The 27,227-nt window shown below is 44.6% G+C and overlaps 1 protein-coding gene across 6 annotated transcripts in view; it reads left to right on the forward strand.

Moving 5' to 3' along the window:
* Window positions 1-27,227, forward strand: part of MEF2D (myocyte enhancer factor 2D) — a 144,961-nt gene that overhangs the window by 37,129 nt on the left and 80,605 nt on the right. For all 6 annotated transcript variants that reach the window (XM_069950688.1, XM_069950693.1, XM_069950692.1 and 3 more), the window contains exon 2: window positions 21,067-21,132. The gene's annotated coding sequence lies outside the window, so the exon portion shown is untranslated. The remainder of the gene's footprint in view (window positions 1-21,066; window positions 21,133-27,227) is intronic.

The raw sequence follows: 27,227 nt of genomic DNA on the forward strand, positions 1-27,227 counted from the left end.
ATTGATAGACACAGTAATATAATGATGTGAGGTTGTGGATGCAAGTGTGTGTGTGTGTGTGTGTGTGTGGGCAAAGAATGAGAGTGGAACAACTAACGGCTCACAGCAGCACAGAGTATTTCAGTTTGTTGATCTGTAGGAGGCAGTAACCTGTCCCCTCATATGATAAGGGGTCAGTGTTGGCTGGCTGGAGAGAATGCTGGATCTAAAGACTGCGCAAGAAGGAGCAGGATCCTCCAGCAGCACAGAGTATTTAAGGATAGTGTGTGTATTCATTGGGTCTAGTCCTGCCTGTCCAGTGAGCGAGTCTTCAGAGGATAGTCAGACCTCCCTCCATGCTCCAGTCCTGTGAGTGCAGATATTTATAAAGCTCCATTGGCCGGAGACCACCCCATATTTCTCTCCTGTCATGGAGGGCACATTCTCATATTTCCCAGTGGTCACAGCCGTCCGGCCTATCCGTGAGGAGAGGGCCGGGCCTGTCATGGTGCACGTCTCCTCTCTGCCAGTTCCCGGATCACAGGGAGATCCATGTGGACAGGTGTGGGTGGTAATCTACACTGCTCTCACCCTGGCACACACATGGGCCGGCCCGGGACACTTTACCACCCCTGTGTTTACAGTAGCCGCGGCCGCTGACCGTAATTTGGAGGGTATTTTTAGCCATGTGGCCATGGCTTTTTGGCTGTACAAAAGCTTCTTCACCGGTAAAGTGTAAAAATAACGGAACAAACAGGCCGGTTCCCGGAGATGCGGGCAGCGGCCGTGGCCATGTTCACATTGTCCCTCATTAGGACGGAGTACATGGTCGCCCCTGACAACCGAGCATCTCCGTGCCGGTGATTCATAGCGTTATACAGTCTATGACTAATCTCACATCCTTCAGAGATTAAACATTGTTTTCTGCAGACCTTAGCCATGTTAGATCGGCGTACGCAGCAAGGCGGCCGGGTAAACATCAGCTGGCGGGCGGCGGGACAAAGAAATATAAAAGGGGCATTTCAGATTAGGACCTATTGATATTAAACTATGGCTAAAGTGTGTCAGGGTCGTATGGGAAGGGGTTGCCCAGGCTTAGGAAATCATGGCAGCTTCCTTCTAGAAACGGCGCCACTCTTATCCTCAGTCTGGGTGCAATATTGCAGCTCAGATTAGAAAGTAAATGAAACTGAGCTGTAATACCACACACAACCTGAGGACAAGGGTGGCACTGTTTTTGCAAGAAAGTAGCTGTGTTTTTTTTCTAATTCTAAATAACCCTTTTGAAGCAAAGCTCCATCAGGTACATCACTTAGAGTTTTTTGCATGAATGGATCAGCGCCGGTGCTGCAATGTTTTTTTGAACCACCCCCCGATTGCCAGTCTTTTCCGGAGCATCGGCCGGGCATGAAGCATTGGGGACGGGCCCCTCGGAGCCCCAGTGTGACGATCTCCTCTCCCATCTGTGATTCTAATGGAGCCGCGTCACAAAGGGGAGGGGTTTCGTCACACCGGGGTGGCGGGCCTGTCCCCAGTGCTTCATGCCCGGAAGACCCATGCTGTTGCCGATCCATTCAAGTAAAACACCCTTAGCGATGTACCTAGTGGTACTTTCGCTTTAAAGAGGGGGTTGGGGGGGAGAAGCCCCACTACTCTGTCAAACCCAACTGCCCCTATAGGGACGTCCTTCATGTGTTTTTTATTGGTTCTCCTGGTAGGACTTAGAGGGGCAGGTCATTTTTCTCTTTTTTTGGCCCTTGACTGGCACTTTAGGAGGTAAGTAACTCCTTTTAATTTTAAGAAAGTTGTCCGACCTTTTTTTGTTAAGAGGGTCCTCCTATGTGGAAGTTAATGTTTCGAGGCCAAGTGTCTTTCCACTCTGTTTGGTAGAGGGTGGTCAAATATTGGAGACCTCCCTCTTTTTGCCCCAATAGGGCAATTCATAAGGAGTTTGTCCTCATCAACTAAAAGGTTGATGATATGTTTCCTGGACAACCGCGGAGACGTCAGCATGTTAACACAAGCCACCGTCTAAGAATTATGCAAGACGGAGGATCGCCAAGGTCTTGTGCAATATTCCTTTTAAGAGCTGTCCAGCTCTTATGAAACTGTTAATACCTGAACGCTTGGTCAGCAAGATGCCCGCTGCTAAAACTTGTATCTCGTGACTGCGGGACAAGGGCCTGTTTGTAAAGGTGGCAATGTTCTTCTGTAGCTGCCACGCTCGGCGAATCTTCTGTTTCCTCTCACTGTATGTAGGAAAAAGAAGGATACACAAAATGTAAAGATGGTGGCTCCTATTCCATCCTGGGAAATCTTGTGAGTGCAGCTCTGAAAGCCATTGGAGTATGAGAGATGTTGTTCCTCAAGGAGGCTTCCATTGCTCTTGTTTTTTCTGGGGATCATGAAGCCCATTGTCCCCGCTTTACACCACCGTTGGATGCTTTGATATTTTACACACAGTCATGCATTATTTATTATCTATTTGGTTCTCTATGTCCCGGTGACGGCGATGTTCCTTTAGTTTAATTCAATCTCTACACTAGATTATTAAGTTGTATGTATGAAACGCGTTGTATGAGATTCCGGTGAATTGAAGAGGCCTGAAACATTACCTTAACCCCTAACGCAACAACCCTTGGAACCCAATGAATTCAGACCATATGAATCTAAAAAGTTCATCTCTCTTCAACCAAAGTAGCAAAATGGAAGGAAAAAACAAGCAAACAAAAAAACCCACCAACTTTATAGCTAGACTCGTTTCCCTTCAGACTTCTCAGAAACTGTGTCGGTGAAGATGGCGGCTACTAGTGTATAAATAAGGTCCATAGTGTCGTGTATCACTGGAAGGCTAACCCTGGGACTCTGCAAACATTTTACCTGAGGGCTATTATGTTAAGGATGTGTTGACTTGACTATGACCACCATAATCTAGTAACACATAACATTAACACACAGACCCAACATCTAAGTTACCTCGGTTTTCTTCTGGAGAGGTGTTGAGTGGAGAGGCCAAACTGTTCGGGTTTGGCAACGTTCTCCCCAACTTCTGCAGTCGTGGAGAGTCTAATTCCGAGCATTCGGGTTAGGAGAACATTGCTGAACCCACACAGTTTGGTCTCTCTCTGCTCAACACTAGTGTTGAGATAACGATAGAGTTTAGTAGGATACCGGCAGGCTTTAGGCCCGCCATATCCTTCAGGTCTCACCGGTAGAGATATTATATGCATTTTACAGGGTAGTGATTGTGGTGGAAGGCATATCTAAGGAAGCTTAAGACTACCATTGCCCTTTTGTGAGTCTTGCTCACCTTCACACCATCCATAAACTCAGAACATGACTTTGTTAGCCATAGCAGTTATGGGTGGGTTGAATAGCCATGTCTATGGTACATATGGCTTTGGCATCCAGAGTATATGGGCTATGGGTTGTGACCTTCATTATTGAACTTCATGGTGGAGGACCAACAAATCTCTGAAGTCCATGGTGGCATCTTGGTTTTGATATCGTAGTGCGGTCCCGCCCCATGGACCACCAGAGATTTTCTATTACACAACCAGGGTCCTGAATTTGACCACGGTCAACAAGTCCCACCCATGTGGTTGATCTCTGGTTTCCTTTCACACTTTGGGGTAAGGACATGTTCCTCTTTTACCTACCAGCAAGTTTAGTGTGTTTATTTCAAGAACAGACCGTGCAGATCCTAATCTTTCCTATTAGCGGCGATTCCGTACGATTTTATTTAATTTTTTTTTTTCATGGCTACAATTAAACGCGTTTTGGAGAAATGAGATGTTATCCGTAAACCTGTCAGATATCGCAACCGCAGAGTCCCGTCCTTTCAACCTACATGGGGCGAGGTGAGAAGATTAGATCTCTGTGTGGCTTTGAGATGAGAAGAAAAACCAGCTGAACAGTCACTGAACCAGGCCGTGACGCGTTGGTGGTGGTGGTGGTGATGACACCTCGGTGAGCTGCCGCTTCTGCTGGTTTTCATTTTTATATTTTTTTTTTATTTTTCCTGTTTGGCTGCCACCTAAATTTCTTAGTTGTTTTTGATCCTGTAAATGTTAAGGGGACCTGTCACACATCAGATTCATGAAGGACACTTACTTCACCGTAGTAGGTTGCCAATTCCAGATTGGCGGGTTTGGCCGCTTAGGTCCACTGTGATCAACCGCGAAGAACACGGCATACTCGTCCATGGGTTGTGCAATACAACCCCCATCCTGTGCTGCAGGTCACTCAGGTCAATTCTCTATAATTGTACTCTCTGGGGTCCGAGGTCTGTCCAGGTGTATCTGGGGCTTGAGGGTCTCTAAGGCTGCAGCGATCAGCGCTTACTTGTGATCAGGGTCTAGCAGCCACATCACTGACCACTTCTTTTAAAACTCAGCTGATTATCGTCATTTATTCCAGCCTAAATATAACGGCTGATGACTGTGTAAAAAAAAAAAATTATACATATCTCTCCACGATCCCCAGTGTTCTCCTCACTTCTTCACGGTCCCCTCAGCCACCAGTGGAACTTCAGAGCCGGTCTCTGAAGTGACAAGCCACTCAGCCAATCACTGACCAAGATGGGACCGCCACAGCCAGTGCTGAGCGCCCTGTCACTTTAGAAACAGGCTCTAAAGTTTAAGAGGTGGCTACGGGACTGGGCAGAAGCTGGGAGAACACAGAGGATTGTGGGGAGGTATGTATAAACTTTATTATTTTACATTTTTAAAATAAGGGCTGCATGGACATCAATAGCGAGATGCACGATTATCGAGCCGTGTAAGGAGCATCTGATCTCAGCAGCGGTGTTGAGCAGTAATTGTGTTACTCCTGTGGCCAGGTCAGGTCTACAGTGTGATGAGGGGAACATTATTCTACTTGTGTCCCATAATTACCCCATGTCCTATGTGTTCAATGGGTGGTTGGAGCGGCCATGACAGGGCTGAGAGGTCAGCACTTATAACTTGCTGTTCCTGGATGGCATGGAAACGCCACATAATTCACCCATTCTCGGTGCCCTTCGATATAAGTTTGTGCCCCTCCGCATACATTACAGACATTATCACTTTCCCTCCCATACGGATGTGCTGACCAACATCTCAGTATCTTATAATTACCAGCAGCAAGCCTCTCTCTTCTTTTTCCAAGAAAACAGTTCCTCGTGTGCTCGGCAGAGGAAGTTTATTAGAGGAATACATAGCTGTCCTCAGCCTCCAACTAGTTACCCGCCAGAGAGGCAAAGTTTTGCTTAAATAGCAATTCTATCATTTCCAGTTAGTGTGGGAACCCTGTATAAGTTAAAGGGGTATTCTGCCCCAAAACATTATTGCACGATTAGGCTATGTTCACACTGCGTACGAATCCGTATGCAGTTCTTACGCCGCCGTACATGTGCGGCTGAAACTACGGGCGTGCGAAAAATCAACATGCGGCTGAATGCGTACACATTGCGAACATACGCCCGCAGTACAGTTATGCTTCCCTAGCTTGTTTCAAAGCGATCTGAGGCAGGTCATTTACTTGGAAATCTTCGCCCAGCCCAATAAAACTCACAGAACCTTTTGGATCGAAAAATCAAGTCCAATTTGACTGAAATAAGTACTTTGTACGGGACCGCATGTAAATCCACGGCCGTGAGTTCGAACATTTCCGTCCTCAAACAATGGTCTTGTTCATTTTTCCCGGCGGCGTATACAATGCGAACGTAAGTTCATACGTAGTGTGAACTGTGTGGCCGTATATCGTATACTTTCAAGCGAACGCATCAACCTTAAAACTGCGTGCGTATATCCGCGGTTCGCACTACGAGCAGAAATATACGTAGTGTGAACATAGCCTTAAACAGTATTCAGCAAGGTGCAAAAACTTGCAGTTGGCCTTAATAAAGTGCTTTGTGCCGTTTCAGTGCTTTGGTAGCTCACCCCCCCATAGAAATTGAAAAGCATCATCCGGCCTTCTGCTCCATCTCACTCATCCAGTGGAGTATGGTGGTAACTAGTCTCCCGGCTGGCGCAATGGTGAAAAGTAATCCCTGCATTCCAAAAACTTGGAAGCCATCAAAAATAGTGGGAATGGTGTCTAATAACTGGCGGACCAGTGGCTAAAACGGGGGGGGGGGGGGGGGGGGGGGTCTGTTATATTGGGGTGGGAGATTAAGGTGCCATACCCTTCATAGAGGTGGCCATAGACATTACATATTTGTTGGTAGATCCAACACCTGTGGTCATCCATACCATAGACATAGAATTTTCAAGTGGCTTGATCAGCCCACTTAGAACTGGCCATACCAAGAAGATAGCTTTCAACCAAACAATGGGTCATAAAAACAGGCCCCTATGTGTGCATGGTGCCCCTCTCCCCATATGGGCAGCATCGACTTCTAGGGGGAATGTTCAAGCCCTATGGTTTTTGCACCCTGTTTAGGAGAAAGAGCTGAGTGGTCGATAAAGTGCTCATATGTCTTAGATCAACATCAAACCGTCTGGTTTTGGTGGGACCAGCCAACCATGGATAGAAGTGTCCCAAAGGCAGATGTCGGGAAAAAGGATGGAGCTGGGGATGTGCATGTGTATAGGGGGTCCAGAGGGCTATCTATTGGTTGAACAAATGCTTGGCCAATAACTGTATAAGGTATATAGCCACTTTTAGGTTGTCACGATCTTTAGTGTAGTATGGAAAGAATAAAGTAAAAAAAGAAAAAAAAATGTCATCTTTTCCAAATAAATCTGTTGTATGTTTTGTAAAGTAAATTCCATCCATAGCTGCAGGATGGATTTACATAGATCACCTGTTTGTCTGCGTCATTCAGTAAAGTGTGGGTGTTAAGTAAATAAGTTCTACGGCAAAAGCTGCGAATGTAAGGAGGCTCCCGGACACGTGAAAGGCTTGTAGCAACAGCTTTTGTTCCCTCATCAATGCTCGGCTGATGTCTGGCCCCCGCCTTAGAATTTTTCTTTTGGTCTTATCTGTAGAGGATCGTGTTTTAAAACCTGAAATTCTCAATGTTTGGCTCTAGCATGTGGCCACACAGTGAGGCTTTGAGGGTATCTGTCTAAGTCCAAATAAAACATTTTATCATTTGATGGAAAGTATCGATGCTGGAAGCCCATTTGTATGCTAGAGAATGATCACAGAAGTTGTATACGTATATACATCCTGGATTTTTCTGAAATCTTCTGTTGACTATGGCCACATCTCAGTCATGTCAGACACGTGAGTTGGACAGCCCAAGACCCTTCAATAAGGGCCCTATTCCACTGGACGATTATCGTTCAGATTATCGTTAAATCGTTTGAATCTAAACAATAATCGTTCGGTTGAAATGCAGTTAACAATTAACGACCAAACGAGAAATCGTTGATCGCTTTATAAGACCTGGACCTATTTTTATCGTTGCTCGTTCGCAAAACGTTCGCAAATCGTTCGCATTGAATAAGACATCTTTCAGTCGTTTGCAATAGATACGAACGCAATAGCGAATAAATAGCGAAGAAAAACTATCGCAATTACGATCATAAGTAACGATTATCGTTCCATGGAAATGAGTGAACGTTTTCAGGTCTTTCGCAATAGCAGTCGTTTGAGATCGTTAATCGTTAACGATTATGCAAACGATAATCGTCCGGTGGAATAGGGCCCTAAAGTGTATTATTGCCTCCATACTAGAGATGAGCAAACCTTGAGCGCCATCAAGTTTGTCCGAACCCACACGCATTTGATTACTGGTGACTGAGGAAGTTTGGTGCAGCCCCAAGGTTGCCTGGAAAACACAGATACGGCCATAGACTATATCCATTTTTCCCCGGACTCCCTAGGGCTGCATCAAGCTTCTTCAGCCACTGGTAATCAAATACAGGTTCGGACAAACCTGAGCGTGCACGAGATTCTTTTATCTCTACACCATACTTTTTAGATCAGCGGGTTTGGCCAACTATAATGTATATGGACATCAAGTAGGGGGATGTTGGTTGGTCAAATGAACATTCATTTACAGGTGGTGTACAGCCAGCCTACTGTGGCTCCATCTATTTGGATGAGCAAACGTTTTCTTAAAATGTATTGTGGCCCTCCAAAATGGCAAGTTTGGCAGGTTAATAGTTTATAGGTAATAGACCCAGAAAAGTCAATGGATCAATGACAAACCAAAGAGGTTCTCACTTACCTTCCACCTATTGAGTCATTTTAAACACCTTTTTAATATTTAAGACCTTTTCTAAAAATAATGTATAGCTTCTTATGACTCCTACGGCCTTTCGCAACGTGGTTCTTAGAAGTGGAAATAGTATTGATTCTTCCTTTTTTTTATCGAACTGGAAAGCTCCTCCATTCTCTGATCTCTTTCCCGGACAGCCTATCGAAAATGTTGTTCTGCATTTGGCCAGTCTTTCACATTTCCCCTTATATCGTCTGCTTTCTGATTTACACTGTCTTCACTTCCTGTTCTTTCATCATATAACATATAACAACATTACTACTTGGCCGGTTGCACTCTTCAGCAAAATTTCTGATTTCAAAAAGTCTTCATTGCAGAGAACATGGAGGTGAGGCGGAAATATAAAATGAGATGTTGTCTTCTAAAAACTTTCATAGTCTTCCTTCTTTCTTCTACCAGCATTGTTGACCTCTCCCATGTTCTGCTTTGGATATGTCTTTTACCTGACTTATCCCCCCCCCTTCCCCAAAATGTCTTCTATCAGCTTTGGTAGTCTTCCCCAAGGTTGTACCTTAGGTATGTCTTCTGCCAGCTTTGCTAGATCCTCCACCTGGTTCTGCGCCACCTGTCGTGGTCTACCAAATATTGTTTTCCTCCCCCAGTTTTTACCTTAGGTAATGCCCAGCTTTGCTGGGTCTTCACCTTGGTTTTACTTCAGATGGGTCTTCTACCAGCTTATGTGGGTCTTCCCCCAGGTTTAGCATCTTGGGTGGAGTCTTTTAGTATGTAAGAAGTTTTTCCAAACCTCTTGATTCTTTTAAAATAAGTAATATGAGTATGTGTTAGATTCACTATGTCATTGGCATAGAAGATAGGCTTTCCCAGCATGCCCCGTTCTTGTTCCCAAATGCACAGTATTATTAAAAGTGGTTAGGACTTCTGCCATAGAACATAAAAACAGTTTACAAAGCCTTTACTTTAACCCGCCGGCTGCTTAACCGCATGAATAATGAATGAAAATAAATTGTTTTTCTTTTTTTTATCTCCCTTTAAATTTTCATCTATTGATGAAGGCGGGAACAGCCTGGAGACGATCTGCCTCACAAATGGAATGACAAAATGAAATGCTCACCTCTTAGAACATTCTGTATCCTGCCCCCAAAATGTGCATCATCTGCCTCTTGAGCTTAATGTTTAAGTTGCATTATAAGCGGCATTGAAACTGGGCCTACACCACGTATTTTGAGGTTGGACCTTTCCACATTTCAGAATGCAATCTCTGACTTAGCCTTTCTATTGAAGGACTTGAAAGACCCCTTTTTGGGCATTCTAAAATAATTTCTGGGTCAGCCCCATTACGGATTTCAATATGTGCTTGTTGTCTAATCCACCTGCTTATTGTTGGCTGACCCCGCAAAATTTCAGTGTCTCCCTATGGACAAACTCAGCAGACTTGCCTGATCCTGATCGCTCAGCCTTTTATTTCCAGCGGCTGGAGAAGTTGGGTGACGGCCTAGGGGGTCCTGAAAAACATATTTCCCACATCTCAAGCTGCCAGGACTCAAATGGCGAGCATTTAGGTTCAGAGAGCGTTGCCAATCCTGAACAGTTCACTCAACACTGTTCACTGAACACTATACACAAATGATCAGTCTCAATCGCTAACAGCAAACTTCTTGTTATTGGCCGGGTTGGAATTTTTCGGTAGTAGTCTGAGAACACCAGTGTATGGCAGGATCAGCCACAGTCAGGGTACTATTATACGGTCTGATAGGGGCCCGATAATAAATGTAAACGAGCGCCGATCGGCTAGATCGGCGCTCGTTTACAGGGCCTATTACACGGCCCCATAATCGTTTAACAAGGGCTGTAGGGACATAATTACCGATGTCCTTGCAGCCCTTGCTAAACTGGTATACATTACCTATCCCGGGTCCAGGGCTCCCCCTGCTCCTCTTCTCCCCGGGTCCCGCACGCTGCAGCTTCAGAGCGGCCTGTCTTAGCTGACCGGCCACTCAACCAATCACTGGCCGCGGACTGTTATTGGCTGAGCGGCCGTCACCTAAGATAGACTTCTCTGGAGCTGCAGCTCGCGGAACCCGGGGAGAAGAGGAGCAGGAGGAGCCCTGGACCATGGATAGGTAATGTATTTCTTTTGCAAATCATTGCAAATCGTTTGTCGGTGGCCGACAATTATAGGTCTGAACCTATATCAACGATCAGCCGATGACAATGATCATCGACTGATCGTTGTCTTTATTACACGAAATGATAATCGGCCGGATAGGGCCGATTCGGCCGATTATCGTTCCGTGTAATCGTACCCTCAGCCAATCATTTGCAACTTTTTGAAATAAAATCCCCCAGTTCTGTCTGGCTTGTTGATGGTCTGTACATTCACAGTTGGTTTGGCCACGTCCTGGACAAATAAAGTCTGATGAGTATGGCCCTCTTAGCTCATGGGTGGCAATCAGTTTGTTCTGTGGTGGATAACATGATGCGTTAAGAATACCTACAATCTCGGCAGGGTGATCCAGAGATGGGAAAGAGCAACGAGAACAAGAGGTCTCTTTATGGTGCTGATCTGTACGAGCAGCAATATGTACAGACTCGTAAATGTTACTGTGGAAAATCTTTAAAGAGTTAATAAGCCGGGAAGGGGAAAAAACCTCTTTGCGCCGCGTCACATGGGCATCCTTTTGTTTTTGTAACTGTGCGTAGTGACAGGGCACCACATGCTATCGGCTACCACTCTTTGATGTGGCAAGCCGCAGCTATTTGGAGTGCTGTATAATCTATGTTGCAGACACAAATTCCCCAGCTGAGCCACAGAGAATTTCAGAGGTCGGTTGCAAAAATGGCCGTACCCTAAAACACTGTTCGTAAGGTAAGCTTAGAGGATCACATTAGGGCTGCATATATCCAACAGACAAAACTTTGACCCGATTTTTTGTGTTGTACCGTAATCGCACCCCTGGGAGCACATTCCCGGAGGTTTTGCGTTGGCCCGACGACTGATCCCAGGCCCACCAAATGGCTTGCCTCACTCTGCTGGCGGGCATGGTATAACTAGGCCATGAATGAGAATAAATAGGTCAGCGCGGCAGCATTGAAGTGGGCAGTTCATTCAGTTTTGAGCAGTTTACACGGCGGCCAACACCTTGTGCTTGTTCTCTCCAGCCTCTGTGGGTTAATCATTACTCCCGCTTCCCGTGCTGTCTCCGCAGGTATCTCAGCTTAGGGTTGCTATGTACAAGAGAAATTAGCTGGGAACACAATCTAGTAATTATTTCCGTAAAATGCGGGTCGAGTGCTTACTTTCTTAATTAGCGGTGCGCCCGGGCGTTTAACCCGTCACTACTGAAGCTCTCGTTACCAACGGCAAACACTTCACAACTGGCACAAAGAGAGCAACATGACCACCACTCACTTCCATAATATAAGTGGTGGTGGGTTTTTTTTAATTTCTACTTCTGATTAATTAAAGTGGGGACTTGTGATTATGGAGGCACTCTGCCAAGTCTCAGTCTCTGTAAGTCTCTTGGTATCATTTTGGGGGCACTCTGAGTAATTATAGCTGCCCTTAGCACTCAAATTAGCCAGAGTGCCCCCAAGGACCATGATTGGCAAAGGTACACGAATATTGCCAGCCATTCTCTGGCCAAAGTGATGTGGGTGGGATGTGAGGTTAAGACCATTTCTTAAAAGCCCATGAGTATCTCATGATCTTTACCAACTGGAGTTGTAGGTCCGCCATCTAGAGTTGAACTTTGACCCCTCCTTCTATGTTGGACCTTTGGATAGTCTCCTGATACCTGTGGACCTCCACCGCAATCACTGTCTTCTTTTTTGCTGTTCTGCACAATTGGTGTTGTCTCCCCTTGTATAGTTACACGTTCAGGGTGTTCTGTCCTCTCTCATCGAACATCTGCCAGTTTCACTTCCCCCTGAGCAGAAAGGAAGTTGGACAGTTAAATCGAAAGTGGCGGCTCCTAACGGTCACAGTGTCAGGGCCCACCACTCTGGTGGCCCACCATGTTTCTGGGGTGCTGCATACATCCTGCACACTCCAGATTACTCCATCATGGTTTCTCAATAGTTCCTCCATAGCGCCCTCTGGTTTTAGTAGCTTCTCGTCTTCTTGTTCCATGGGTCATTTCTTATTGACCACAATTTGTATTCCTACTGGAAAGTCCTCCAGTGCTCCTCTGTGATCCCATCGCTATGTGTAAATATGGCCAATTGCCATATTTTTTTTACCTCTAGGGGCAGTGTTTACACTAGAGTAAAAAAAAAACCTTCCAAAAACTAAGGTTGTCATGGGTATTGCCTATGGTTGCCATAGGCAGTCATGAGGCCTTATGGCTGGCATGGGTGGGTTGTGATTGATTGGGGTTATTGCAGTAGGCGGTGTCTGACTATTAATTCTTGCCGGTGCTTGAGTTGAGCTGTTTGCTCTGTGGCTAATGACATTTGACCACTAAATTGGCTGGCACTATCTTGGCAGTGCCAGGGCCGGGACCACTGTTGTGCTGTTAGGAGGGAGCTCCCTGCACCAGATCTATCCTTCATTCTTTCCCTTAAATAAAAGTTTATGTGATCTGCAGTTTTGGCACATAGAGCGTAATATGTACAGCGCCATGCTCTATGTTGGTGCTGTATTAATATGGAATATTTATACAGCGTGTGTTGGCGTCTTATATGCAGATGAGCTTGTCCAAATCTTTTGGCCAATCAGACAGATCCCGTTCTTACCTTGTTTCTTACATCTTATTCTTCCACTTGTCACTCAGCATCTCGTTGATTCTCGCTCCTTTCCTCTGTGTTTCCTCACGTCTCATACAGTTCTTTTTCCATCCCCCTCCTTTCATTATATTTCTCTCTCTCCCAGATTTTTTCACTTGGTAGCTTGTATTTTTCCATTTCTTGTTTCCAGGCTTCTTTTTTTTCTTCTTCTCGTATGCTTAAAGGAAACCTACCAGTATTAAAGTTAAATAGAACATTTAGTGAACATTAATAATGTGAAAACTGTTTTTAAATTTCTTATATCCATGCTTAGATATAATCACTTGAAGTTACAGGCCGAAAGCCTGAGGCTACCCTACTGAGAGAGTCGGCGGCCTTGTTGGTATGGAGGTTTTTCCATGTCCACTGTTGATAACTGCCACTCAGGAAGTAAATATTGATATAGAGTTTGGTTTGAATCCACACAGGGTCTCCATGACAACACTCTACCTAGCAGGACTGTCTGTCAGTAGTGCAGCCTCAGGCTTTGGGCCTTGCAGGTTCAACCAATCATATCTCAGCATAGAAGTAAGTTAACAAAAAACGTTTTTCATCATTGTCTCTACAACAGCTCCTGCAAAGGGCATAATTCAGCTTTCCTGGAGGCCTGAATACCTTGCTTGCACAACTAAGTAGAGGTCAGGGAGGGTCAGGCTGGGTGGTCTTCACTTCTTATCTGCTGTCAGTCATGAGTGGAGTCTGTACTGTAATATGGCTGTAAAGGTGCAGAGACCATCTCCTTCTTGTACATTTATAATCGTGTCTTTGTCAATGGGAACTTGTCTTGAGGTTTGTAAATGGGACTTGTCTCACACAGCTTATCATGTCCCCGCTCCCCCTCCTCCTCCTGTTTCTTTATCTTATCTTCTGTCCTGACACCCAATAGTGTGAATTCAGGCAATGGCTCCTTACTCTGTTTATGTCTCCAAGGATGATGTGTTATGGTTCTTATCGGCTGGAAATACAAGTCCCAAGGAAACAAAATATTGAGTTTTTAAATTTAAATCTAAATTTAAGACTTTAAGGCTCACATTGCTCTGGCCTCACCTTCACAGGCAACCATCTCCACACTTGGGCCAGAACATGGTGCCATCTTTCAGAACTCATATCATATACTCCCAGCATTGGAATATCGTCAATACAGTAATGGTCAAACCTTCCCTCCCAGCACATGGAAGTGCCCGACCTCATGGCTGTGTTCATAGGAAATTTATATAGAAGTGTCTACCAAGTGGCTACTGCTCCATCAGTGCTTATATGGTGCAATAAAAGTCCTCCATGGCTCAGTTGGCTGACTACTTCTTTAACAGGAAGTTAGATTTCAGCAGCCAATCAGAAGTCATTTCCTGTGTGCGTCTTCCCTTTCAAAGGTCATTTTTGTGGTAACTCAACCCAATCCTCCTCCCCACTGCTATTTTTCTCCTCCACTCGGGAGTGACACACCTCCAGAAACAGGAAGCTCCATGTGTTCTCGCTCAGCCAATCAGAACATTTTTTTAAGGGTCATATGACATAGTTCCCAACAGCATTGACTCTTATGTCCTAGGGTTCCCCGTTGCCACACATCCTACATGTGACTTCCTGTTTTTTATGTTTAAGAGGGTCACTTAGTGGGTACAATATCCAAGGTTTAAAGGGGTTTTTACTAAGTTTATAACTGCATAGGGAATGAGTGTCTGATCGGAGGAGGTCCAGCTACTGGAGCCCCAATGTCTCATCAGATCAGGGGTGTACTGGTGCTCCATTACTTTGCCTTAGTTGAGTTCAGAGCTTGAATATTATCGACAGCCCCATATCACACATAGGCATAGGTAGTTGCCCCTAGCCATATATCACAGGACTCCGTTCATGTGATGAGGGGAGTCCCAATCATCAGACCGTCACCGATCAGGTATGATCTACTAGATAGGTGATAGATTGTGATCTTGGATAACTCCCTTTAATATGGTATCCTAAGCCTAACAGGTTGACAGTCCCCTTTAAGCGGGAGCCTCTCCTCACTCCATTAATAACCTTCATTAAAGGATGACATTTACCAGGTGCCATTACGTGTAAAGCAAGCCGCCTTCTCCTCCCCATTATTGAGAGGCGCTCACAGGAACGAGTCAGGAGCCATTAAAGGTGCGGAAATCAAATCTAGCTGAGGAGACAATTTTTATATCCGTGATCTGAGGTCTGTTTAACATGATCCTGGGAGCGGTGTGATATCGCCTTCCACCTGTGTGTCACAGCCCGCGCTACTAACACCAGGAGCCAAGGAGTCTGTCAGGGGCCGATGTGCAGCGATGATCCACGTCACCGGCATCACAGAACCTGACCTCACCACGTCCCCGTCCTTGGCTGCCTTGTCCCTACACCATGGCTCTCCAAGATAATATAATGTATCACATAGATCATAGCGTAATATATGAGAACTATATAATATGACAGATTCTAATATATGGGGATAAATCTCTTGTTTATGGTGTGGCATGTTACCAAAGTATACAAAGTAGTAGACTCCTTGGAGGTGAGCATAACGCCAGGGTTCTGTCTTTGGGTTGTATACCGCCCACTAAGTATGACACAGTTGTCCTGGAGTTTTCCAGTCCTCCACCATCTTAAAAGTATCTGTGTCTATCCGGATGTGCATACAGTATCACTTCCTGTAAATTATATTTGTATCAGAATCCAGAGATTATTTCCGTATTTATGAAAGGTCATGAGGTCAGCACACAATGTTTATTTAACGTTTATTATATATATAGGGGGCTACATGGTGGAGAGGGATGGACCCAGTGCTACGTGCGGTTGTCTTAGGTCGGAACTAGCCCCTAAACCTTCTGCCCAAACATTCTGGTTACTGTCCTAGGGGTTAAGGATGCAGAGATGTTCAGGGGTCATGTACCCCATTTTTTATTTTTGCTCTTTAGTACCATCCATACTCCCAGGAGGTCTCTCTGTCCTTTTTTTTTTTTTTTGTGCAGATTTTATGCTGCGCTCATGTTTCTTCTGGTAACTGTTCCATGTATCAGCATTTCTAACTTCTTTGCATACATGCTTCCTCATGTGTAGTAGCACTTCTGTATCCGTGTCTTACTCTTTGCCATGTCCCGCTTGACAGGATCTATGTAAAGTGGCTTAAGATTCAATAACAACGATACCTCACCCACTTAAGGTAGCCATACACTTTCAATAGTGGTCAGCCATACATGTAAACTATCTATCCGGTTCAGGAGAGATGTCTATCGGCTTAAAAGTTATTGAAAATGTATGGGCACCTTTAGTTCACCATACAAGATGGGTTATGTGTAGTAGGTTCATTAAAGTCTTAGGAAGTTATGTCACCCAATTGGCTTACCACAGGCTTCCATGGCTGCCCATAGACCTTAGCAGAAAGTTCACCTGTTGACCCAAAACCCTTAAAACTGTATTGTCTATGGACATCGGCCTGCGAGTCATACCCCCTTACTTGGGTGTCCCAACAATTGCCATCTTTTTTCGCTTGTCTCCAGTCATGAAAACCGCCAGTGAAATCCGACTTTGAGATTTATTCCAAGCTCAGGAACCACAGGTGTCCGCTGAAAGTTGGAGAAAACATCCCAAGGCTCCATTACTGTAGACTTTTGTGTAATTTGTCAACTTAATAGATGATAAAATGGAGAAAAAACATGACTTTAGAAAGGATTTATGATATAGAAACCTTTCTATTGAAGAGTTTAATACCATGGCGGGGTAGGTGTGAGAACCCGAGGAGGAATGTGTCAAGATAGGAACTCTGAGAAGTAATTCGTTCCGAAGAGACGATGAAATCTTTGGACAATTTGTCAGAAGATGAAGCTGCAAGATGGACAAGCTCATCAGTGGTCCTGGTGTATGTCAAACCAGCGTATCTGCTACACCCAGATGGTTGCTGATCCTGAACATGACAAATGAGGACTGACTCCTGATAAAAATCCCATTACTCCCTTTCTTAAATCTCCAGACCAGTTCTTAGTCGGATATTTCTCCAGACGTTCCGTGGGACAGAATGAGCCGACGTCTTCCGTCAAGGATGGTGGAAAGCCGTGCCTTCTAACTCTTCAGTTTCCCTCTCTTCTTGGTGAGCGAAGACCATTCTGCACCAATACAAGGAATGCCCCTTGACTTGTTAAACAGCTTAAGGTCGTGAAGACTCATCGTGGATGAGCGGGCTGCACCGTGGGCTGTGCATTCCCCATCGATTATCGCCTCGGCTCAGAACAATATTACACAACTGAAAAGAGAAAACCTTTCACTTGGAAACAAGAACATTGCTCTGTCAGGCACGAGAGGCCCAGGCTCATCCATTGTTTAATAATTTAATTCACTTAACAGGCTCTATCGGATTTTACTTTTTACTTGATTGGGCAAACAGGATTTTGAAACCCATGGGTGCTGCCACGAAAGAGAAGTTAGGAGGAGGGAATGAGCAGATGAAAGCTGGCAGAGCGCTGGGGAATAGAGAGAATGGACTGCACTAGCCAGTTTACATTACAGGCTCCAGCTATATATTCTTTAGCCTCTGCAGCTTGCCACAAGGGCTACCCATGGCTAATGAACAAGTCCACTCAAATTTCCTATTTCCATCAGTCATGAACTATAGGTTTCTAAAGGAATGTGAAAAATTTGTTTTGCTACATTTGTTTTCTATTTTGAATGTCACTCCTGTCATGTGTCAAGATGAAGCCGAGATTTCTTACCGTCCTTATCCTGAAATCTGCCATCTCCTGTGCGCCCCCTCCTGTGCTGTTCACTTTTACTTCCGCCGGCACTTTACTACTACCTCCTGGGTTTAGGAATATAACTACTATAATACTGTCCCTATATACAGGGATATAACTACTATAATACTGCTCCTATATACAGGAATATAACTACTATAATACTGCTCCTATATACAAGAATATAACTACTATAATACTGCTCCTATATACAAGAATATAACTACTATAATACTGCCCTTATATATACAAGAATATAACTACTATAATACTGCTCCTATATACAGGGATATAACAGGAATATACCTACTATAATATTGCTCCTATATACAGGGATATAACTACTATAATACTGCTCCTATATACAGGAATATAACTACTATAATACTGCCCCTATATACAGGAATATAACTACTATAATACTGCCCCCTATATACAGGAATATAACTGCTATAATATTGCTCCTATATACCAGAGTATAACTACTATAATACTCCTCCCTATATACAAGAATATAACTGCTATAATACTGCCTCCTATATACAGGAATATAACTACTATAATACTGCTCCTATATACAGGAATATAACTACTATAATACTGCTCCTATATACAGGAATATAACTACTATAATACTGCCTCCTATATAGAAGAATATAACTACTATAGTACTGCCCCTATGTTTACATTTCGAAACCCATGACTTTTTAGTACACATCTGCTCTGACACAGGCCATATACGTCACAATGCTGCTCTTTTAGGGCCGATTGCTGATATATCCACCTGCCTGGACCCGTGATGAGAGGCCGGTGCCTGATGATAATCCTATTAAAATGAATAGGAAAATGATTGTCCATGTTCCTCTATGCAGTGAGGAACCTCGAGGAACACGTGTCCTACTGGTTTATTGTCAGACATAGAACATCTCAGGGCTTTTGTGTCTATGGAGGCTCACAATTTAGGTAGCTTTGTTCCAGGCCATAGGGTTCTTTGTCCCCTCTGGTAGCCTCAGATTAGACAATTAAGAAGCAGTATATGAGTACCATGGCACAGTGCTTGGCATAATTCACTCTGTTTCCTTAACATTACATAATGAGTAATCAGCGGAGACCCCAGTAACATCCCATTCTCCATACAAAGATTGTACAACACTGTTTGAGTCATAGAGCCATCTGCTTTGACTTTTGTCAGGATGAGTAACAGCGATGTGTAGACGCCAATGCATACCATTGCTTACCAATGAGTATAAACACTCTGTACAGCCATATGTCGGTACGATCTGGTCCCGGGCCATGTCCTATAATCACTAGTGAGTGTAGACTTGAGAGGGTGTCATGTGTGTTGCTGAAAAGGGTCATTGGTTATTATTCTGGTCGCTCTATGATTCGATCAGTGCCCCTATCTGGATGCTTGTTGGTAATGGGGTATTCATGCAAGGAGATTTGCAATGGCAAATTTCGAGGAGTGGAAAAATGTTCCATTGATTGGTTCCAATCTGTTTGGTTCTGTAGACAGATAAGGACTACTATTGTAATGCTGATGGCCTCCCCATTCAGCCTCCTCATTCAGCCATACGTCAGAACCTTCATGACTGCAACTTGCCAAAATTGTTGACGTCTTGTTGATCCCATGTAGCCCTGTCCAGTCCAGCTAAGGTCATCATTCCCCAATATTATCATTTATATCAATTGACTTATAGGCACACATGATAATCAGTATAAAGCTGACCATTGGCCCAAATGTGTGTTGCCAATAGAAGGCCTAATAAATGGTGACCAATGTCCTCTGCCGTATTAACCAAACTACTGATGGGTCTATGACCAACTTTAGTTGAACATTAGTGGTTGTTTTTATGTCTCCTAAGCTAGACATATGCAAACACACAAAAACACAGAAAAATGCAACAGCTCACCGCAACAGCAAGATACAGACCCACCATAGACATGAAAATAATTAAAAGCAGCCCCCCTAACTGCCCAAAAAATTCCCACAAAAATAATGAGTCTCTTGGTTACTATTTGCAAACAGCGTAAACTGCCTCACCACGATAAGGTGGACTCATATCGAGGCAGACCCTACACTGTATGTACACTATGGCCTCTCCATGGCGTATAATACGCCTATGCTCTGGGCATGCAAGATCCGTCTAATACCTGCAAAAATAATTGCACCACCTGGGTGAGACAGGTGGAGTGCACGACCAAATAGAGGCAGCCACTCCCCCAACTGGAACACAGAAAAAAAAGGAAAAAAATTGGTCAGCTCTCCTAGAACACTGTTCACACTAGGCAGGAGCACGTTGCCATGACAAGATAAGCTAGACATATATAGATAGCTGTCAGCCAACCGCTGTCTCTCCAGATTTCCCCCAAGTTCAGGGCCCCCTACGTGTTTTCAGTGTGCACAGGGGAGCTTATCTCCTCAAGAACAAAAGGATTGGGCAGTTTAGCGCCAGCATGCCCAAGCCTTTTCTCCTCTGACATTTTGGACAGATGGCTGGTCTCCGGGAATTGGTTAAACCAACTGAACGACTGTGTATGGCCATCCTATAGGCCCTATTCCACCAACAGATCTGACAACAGATTATGTGCCAAAGATTTGAAGCCAAACTCAGGAGTGGATTTGAAAAGAGGAGAAATCCAGTCTTTCCTTTATAACCTGTTCTCTGATTATAGTCTGTTCCTGGGTTTGGCCTCAAATCTTTGGCAGATAATCTGTCGTCAGATCTGTTGGTGGAATAGGGCCTTGACTCCAGTGGAACATTAATGGTTGTTGCTCCATTTGTAAAGAGAACAATTATCTACTGAATGGGTCAATTTTTGCCCTGTGCAAGAGACTCAACGATTGGCCAATGGATCACCAAATGCTTGTTCATTGGCTGGCCACTGGGATTATGTGACTCTAAAACCATTGTTGATGGCCATGCATCTCTCTGCATGAACAGGGAATGGGTGGCCTACATCAATGTAAGTGAAGGGGCCACAGGGGTGGTCCAGCTTTCATTCTCCTCATATTGGAACTTTTTGCTGGATTTCCTGCCTTGGTTGACGGAAAGTGTTAATATTTCTACAGATTCCTTATCGGAGAGGACTGTGTCCTTCCTGAAATCAATGCTTTCCACTTGTTGTTGGTAATTATGCTTCGATGCTAAGGACCTCAGGTCCAGCTATTTCCCCGCCATGCCTCTTCTTTCACAGTGACATTGGTGTGAGACCTTTAATGGTTCACGGGCCATGTCTAACAACGTGTAACAATGTCCGTCTTTAGTGCATTTCATGGTGTCCCCCCGCTCAGGAATATTCGGCATTGTGCTCGTAGGCTACTTTTTTGATGCCAATTAAACCATATCTCCACATACTCGCCTCTCGCTTTGTAAACCCCTCGGCGATTTGTAACACAGCTGACTTTATCCATTTCTTCTCTTTCAGATATTCCTTGTGGACATTTTTTGTTTCCCTCGAATGATGAGCAGAGATCTCGGGAAGCAGCTCCAGGTACCGATCGAACCATCTCACATTAATAATGACTTTTATTGCATCTTTGTAAGTTGTCTTAGAGAAGCGGGGGTAGCGGAAAGGTAATCATTAGGACTTGTTGTGTTTGCTCCTACGAGAGAACAGGTGACATAAGTGTAGTTGAAGACACTACAAGTCTAGGACTAGAAGAGGTGGGGGTGACATCTGTCCTCTTCAGTCACTGATGGCTGTAACCTTCTGATGGCCTTGGACACATGTTCCACTCGTAAAGCCATATAATAGGACACTTGAGTTTCTATTGACCACTGCTTCATGGTAGGGTGAAATGAGAAGCTCAAAAAAACTTACCACTGTAGTCCCTGGTCTTGGTCGTTTTTATTGTTGGGTTGTTGTGATGGTCCTCATCTGCTACTATATATGGAAAATCTGAGATGATCTGATGAACTACCTTGCAGCGCAGAGATACCATTGTGGTTCTATTGAAGAACCAACAAAAACTAAGGTCTCTGATGACCAAATGATCATTGGATTGACAACTATCTCTCCTGTCCTTCCCATCCCCAAACACGACCAAGCGTTCATGTGTTCTCTATGGGGAAGGGTAACCCTCAGGCAGAGAGCTCTGATGCCTGCTTATTCTTCTGAGAACAATAGAGTTAGATGTTAAAAATCAATAATACCTGATCCTTCTCTGATCTGTCATGATCTTTTAATTGAGGCTTGGGAGGCCCCATATAGCTTATACTGATGGCCAACCTAAGAGTGAGTTCACTCTAAGTAAAAGTGCCAGAATTCTGTGCGGAGCTCTGCCACGGACTACACTCCGCCTGCCTCACTGTCAATGCGATGCCTCGCGCGCGCCTCAGGTCCCCGTGGCTTTCCGCTGAAAGAATTGACATGTCAAGTCTTTGAGCGGAGGCAAGTGAGGCATCATATTGACACACTGAGGCAGGCGGGATTCCGAGGCGGGGGCTCCACGCGGAATTCCCACGCTTTTACTCACTGTGAACGTACTCTGTGTATAGGCACCTTGTGGAAAACTGTTACTGCTTGTCATCTTGGAGCAAGTTAGAGCACTCCAAGGGTGATCCAGATCTAGAAAAACATGGTTGCTTTATTCCAGAAAAAGCAGCACTTCGGTGCTCAGTTTGGCTTTGGTATTGCTGCTCACTTCCAATAAGTTAAATGGAGCTGAATTGTAATACCACACACAATCTGAGGACAAGGGAGGCACTGTTTTTGCCAGAAAGTGGCATGACCCCTTTAACTCTGCTTTTAGTAAATAGCCATTAGTGAAAAGGGCCTAAAAATGTGTAAGGCGGCCTCTAGACTTCCAGGTGGAATGGGTCAAGATAGACCAGGTATGGAAGATTTTAACAAAATCAAAATCAAGATTTTAACAAAAGATTTTATCAAAACCTTCATAACACATGCATGCTCAGCTGAGCTGAGTGTGCATAGGGGGACTCAGAAGAGATATCTGTTAGCTAACAAGTGTTGGGCTTGTGTATGTCCCACTTTGGACATCAGTGCAAAGAGAGCTTATAAAGTTAGGGGCTAGGTGCAAATTTTCACACTGAATGGACTATTTGTAGATTAGCTTTAGGTTCATTAAACTTCTTAATGAACTCTGTTTATGGCCACCATCACGTCAGACTAACCTGTCCCCAACCCCATGATCCTTATAGTCGGCTGATGGGTGTAAAGAATATGCGTCCGGTTACGGTCTTTTATGTTGCGTTAAATAAAGAATTGGAAAGAAAATCGAGATTCCGCTTCGTCAGGTGACCTAGGTTCCCCGTACAAGGTCTGAAATGGAAACTCCCCCTTTAGGGCACTTGTATTTGCTATTAAACAACCACAGCCTGCAGTCAGATGCTGAAGACTAGCGCAGGGAATCTGTAACGTCCCCGGCAGCCCCGCTGTATTTTTGGTTCATTGAGCTAAAAGGAGCAAGTCTATTAATAACTTATAGATGTAGCAGAGGTGAAATTACCATTTTGCTTTCTTGTCGGAGCGCCTGCAGCTTTATGAAAGGAAACACAGGTTACAGGTAATGATATCACGGCGTGGTCGGTCAGACAACAACCTCAGCTCTACTGCGTCTGCTATGTTGATATTGATCCGGTGATTGTCCCATCTGTTATATGAACATGAATTTCGTAAGTAAAATGCAAATATGCTTTGAAGGGACGTGCATTGAATCTGTCCGTAAAAAGGGGATGGGGGGAAAGGACCATAGGTCCAGAGAAGATGGGCTGGGAACAGGGCAAGGGGACCCTCACCAGACCTTCTTAATAGGGTACATATGATTCCTCTGCACCCCCAATACCTAGGCCCCTGGCATGAGGTTCCATTTACCATTCCAGTACTGCTGAACAGTATTCTTGGAGTGCATAGTCTTCATGGTGGTCAGTGAAGTGTCTGCTGGGACTTGTAGTCCCCTGACCGGTCCTGTTCGTTGCTGGTGAAAGTGAGAATTTGGCTGTCGTGACTGGAGCCTCCGTACAGGAGATTTTCACTCATATTTTTCACTCCCCTTCCTCCCCTCTTAACCGTCTGGCCCAATTACATCAATCCGAAGCTCTGGTGGATTATTCCTCAACCAGAACATTACGTTCTATTCCACATGTGCCTCCCCGCGTCCATAACAGCGCCAGCCCCACAACAGCTGAGATCCCCCTCCTCCTCCTTCCCTTATCCAGCAAATGAATCTGTTCCTCCACCCTTAATGCACATTGCTCTCTTTGTGGCAGTCCCTGCTACGATCATTGGCTCGGACAGAAGACGCAGAGGTCCCCGGCAGTCCGATAGTCAGTCCCTGCCCCCCCATCTGGATATAGGGAACGCTGTGCGTTTGGGGTTGCACCGAGCCCAGCGGCCGTTTTGGCTCGGTTTAGAGGGGTCACACCAGGACATCTATCTAGGTCTGCGGCCAGAACAACACAGAGGAATTATCTGACGCCAGTGCATGCAAAGTTGGTGGTGGTGGGGGGGGGGTCTTGTATCGATAACAACGTTTTTGGGAAGTACGAGACGTTGATAAGTAAGACATATAGAGGAGTTTAAATGTTCCCATTACCAGGGTGATGTATGTGACTGCAAGTCATTTAGGGGGAAATATAAAGTGGGTTGAGTCAGCTCACCCGGCACTCCCTCAGTCCATGTGCTCGGACGGGCCCGATTACAGCTCCCAAGTGCAATAAGAACTTATAGTGTGAGTCCAGCACAATACGACTTCTAGAAGCCTGTCCCGGTCGTATTGTGCTGGACTCACACTATAAATTCTAGGGGAAATGGCCACAAGGAGTGGGGAAGGCCAAGGATCGGGCCCACCTGGTTACCATGAGATGTGATGGCATGAACCCCCCCCCACACACACACATTTTGTGTGACCTCCCTATAAAGTTCTGCCTAGCCCACTATTAGCCCCTTCTCTTAATGGGCCACATGATGGCTATCTTGAGTATCTTTATATGGCCTTGCCCTTAAAATATAACCTACATAAAAAATAAGTAGATAATATTTGTCTATTTTCTTATCCTGATCCTGAGTTACATTTTATATTATACTCCAGAGCTGCACTCACTATTCTGTTGATGGGGTCACTGTGTACATACATTACTGATCCTGAGTTACATCCTGTATTATACCTATGAGCTGTATTCACTATTCTGCAGGCTTCAGTGCTGAAATCTCCCAGGATCCCAGCTTATTAGTATCCTTGTGATTTGTATGCTGGGACCTGTAATCTGTACATGTGACCCCTAGTTCTGTTAGGGATTGGTCAGCCTCTCCTCACCTCTGAATCTATAGATCTGGGCAGGGGACCTGATCTTCTATTGGATTGCGGGTGGCAGAGCACAGAGCTTGCAGCCCGGCACACGCACACAATACATACACTACTGCTCAGCCGCGAACAATAGAGGCTCAGTCAGCTCCAAGGGCTGGAAATGAAATACTCTCGTGGTTTCCGTTCAAGGAAAATGAGAGAAGAAAATGACATTGCGGTAAGCAGATACAGTGTGTCCAGAAACACAGTTGTATCACAACGTGAGGCGCGTGGCTTGACTTGCACCCCAGCCTGAAAGGGACCATGGAGCGAAGGTCGATGTCGTCTCCATTTGCTATTGCTGAAAACAAATCTGTTGTTCCCTGGTATCGGCCATTACAGTCTGAGGAAAGCGTAAAGCGATGGACTGACGGAAGCTGCCGGTTTGGTGGCCCTTCACGAGAATTGCTTCTCCTGACCTTTTATTCTTCCAGCATTTGGATACTTGACATGTCTAATGCTGGGAGTTGTAGTGTCAGACTGGGAAAGTAACTGTAACCTTCTATAGACCGTATCGAAGAGCGGTGAAGATCGAAAACTAACAGGGAAACCATAGACGTCGCTTTTACTGACAATAATTTGAATATGTTGTGAGGAAACAGTGATGTGGTTACACACGGGAGACAGGGTGACGGCATCACTCGTCTAGATACTACTGAGGCTCCTATAGCTTCTCGTGGCCTGTGTAAGGCAAGGTTCACCCATGACAATCCCGAAACTGTACCAAAAACAATAAAATTTCCTTGAATACCTTTCCTGGGCAGCCACGTTGTGCCACTGAGGTGCATTCTAGGCCTAGGAGTCTAGTGGGTGGTCCTACTTAGTGATTGATAGTGATGTTAGTGTGCACACTTTGGGTTCTATTACACAGGCAGACCACGGCCCGATCATTTTAGTAAACGAGCGACGATCTGCTATTACAACCCCTGGCAAAAAGTATGGAATCACCAGTCTTGGATGAGCACTCATTCAGACATTTCATGCTGTAAAACAAACTCAGATCAAAAACATGATACAATATTAAGGTCATTCCAAAGTGCAACTTGTTGGCTTTCAGGAGCACTCAAAGAAATGAAGAGAAAACATTGTGGAAGTTAGTAAATGATACTTTTATTGACCAAGCACAGGGAAATAAATATGGAATCACTCAATTCTGAGGAAAAAAGTGTGGAATCACTCAAATTGGAGGTAGAAAAAAAGGACACACCCAGTCTATTTCCTTTCCCTTGCCATTTGTCTTGAAAACCGAAAAAGTACAACTAAACAGATGAAGCACAAATGGGAGGAAGCTGGAGTCAATGTATGTGACCGAACCGTAAGAAATCACCTAAAGGAGATGGGATTTCTATACAGGAAAGCTAAACGAAAACCAGCATTGACACCTAAACATAAAAAAACAAGACTCCAATGGGCTAAGGAGAGGCAATCATGGACTGTGGATGACTGGATGAAAGTTGTCTTCAGTGATGAGTCAAGAATCTGCATTGGACAAGGTGATGATGCTGGAACTTTTGTGTGGTGCCGTTCCAGTGAGATTTATGAAGAGGCCTGAAGAAAACAACCAAATTTCCACAGTCCTTGATGATATGGGGCTGCATGTCAGGCGAAGGCACTGGGGAGATGACTGTGGTTAATTCTTCCATCTATGCACAAGTTTACGTTGACATTTTGGACAGTTTTCTCATCCCTTCAATTGAACAGATGTTTGGAGATGATGAAATAATTTTCCAAGATGACAATGCATCGTGCCATAGGGCAAAAACAGTGAAGGCATTCCTTGAAGAAAGACACATTCAGTCGATGTCATGGTCTGCAAATAGTCCAGATCTCAACCCAATTGAAAACCTGTGGTGGAGATTGAAAAAAATGGTCCACAAGAAGGCTCTAACCTGCAAAGCTGATCTGGCAACTGCTATCAAAGAGAGTTGGCACCAAATTGATCAGAATACTGTTTGTCACTCATCAAGTCCATGCCTCAAAGACTGAAAGCTGTTATAAAAGCCAAAGGTGGTGCAACTAAATACTAGTGATGTATTTTGAATGGTCTTTTGTTTATGTGTTTTTCATGATTCCACACTTTTTTCCTCAGAATTGAGTGATTCCATATTTATTTCCCTGTGCTTGGTCAATAAAAGTGTCATTCACTAACTTCCACAATGTTTTCTCTTCATTTCTTTGAGTGTTCCTGAAAGCCAACAAGTTGCACTTTGGAATGACCTTAATATTGTATCATGTTTTTGATCTGAGTTTGTTTTACAGCATGAAATGTCTGAGTGAGTGC

Source organism: Dendropsophus ebraccatus, chromosome 13 (genome assembly GCF_027789765.1).
Source record: "Dendropsophus ebraccatus isolate aDenEbr1 chromosome 13, aDenEbr1.pat, whole genome shotgun sequence".
NCBI lineage: Eukaryota > Metazoa > Chordata > Amphibia > Anura > Hylidae > Dendropsophus > Dendropsophus ebraccatus.